This window comes from Otolemur garnettii, unplaced genomic scaffold, assembly GCF_000181295.1.
Source record: "Otolemur garnettii isolate 467f Iridium unplaced genomic scaffold, OtoGar3 scaffold00034, whole genome shotgun sequence".
In the NCBI taxonomy this organism is placed as follows: Eukaryota; Metazoa; Chordata; class Mammalia; order Primates; family Galagidae; genus Otolemur; species Otolemur garnettii.
In genome coordinates this window covers 10,072,558-10,073,453 of record NW_003852429.1, presented here as the reverse complement: position 1 = coordinate 10,073,453, position 896 = coordinate 10,072,558, and the positions used below count along the sequence as shown (strand labels likewise).

General features: G+C 49.2%; 1 non-coding gene across 1 annotated transcript; it reads right to left on the bottom strand.

The window, feature by feature from the left end:
• Positions 1 to 136: 136 nt before the first annotated feature.
• On the bottom strand, positions 137 to 240 carry LOC111725246. The gene has a single exon (XR_002773354.1). It is a non-coding gene; the product is annotated as a U6 spliceosomal RNA (small nuclear RNA).
• Between the last annotated feature and the right edge of the window lie 656 nt (positions 241 to 896).

Here is an 896-nt window from a genome sequence, read left to right as displayed (position 1 = left end):
AAGAGCAGGACTTTGGAGCCTCTGTTTCTGGCTCTGTCATAGGGAAATAAAGGGTCACCTGTGAGAGATTTGCTTTAGCTTCTATAGAAAAGGGCCAGCCTTTTTGTTTGTTTGTTTTGTTTTGTTTTGTCTTGTAAAAACTATGGCATGCTTCATGAATTTGCATGTCGTCCTTGCGCAGGGCCCACGCTAATCTCTGTATCGTTCCAATTTTAGTATATGTGCTGCCGAAGCGAGCACGGGCCAGGCTTTCTTGACCGTGGCCGTTTTCCAGGAGCCTGGGGCACAGGTGGAGCTGAACGGTCAGACCTCCCATAGGTGCCTTCACCTCTCAGAGCTTCTCTCTTCTCTTCTGTAAAAGGAGATTAGTAACAACGACCCTCTTTACTTCCCTTTCACTGAGATTTTGAGGATCGAATGAGATCATGTTTGTGAAAGTATTTGACAGCCTGCATAGCCCCATGTTAATGATGTCACCTGTTCCTATGATTGCTGATAAGGGCTACCTGCCTCTCTTGCTCACGTCGGGTCTCAGGGATCAATCTGGGGGGTCATTCTATTCCTAAAACCACCATACTTTTCAGAGACGGAGGCTTTTACTGTGGGAGGCAGAAGTGGGGCCTCCTGGAGGCTCCTTAATAAACCTCCAGATAAGGTGGGATATTTCTCCTCTGCACCCGTTCCCCAGTCGGTGAAAGCAGGCTAAAGAGGTTGACCTGGGCCTGCAGCAGAGCCACCACAAAGTCCTTTGTCAGTCCATGGAGCTCCTTAGCAGCACCGGCCCAAGCATGTCTGCTCACAGAGGCATCCTCAGCACACTGTGATGGATAAAGCCAGCACCTGCCAGAGGCTTTACATCCTCAGCGATCAGAGTTCTTACATTGTGCCTTCAAAGG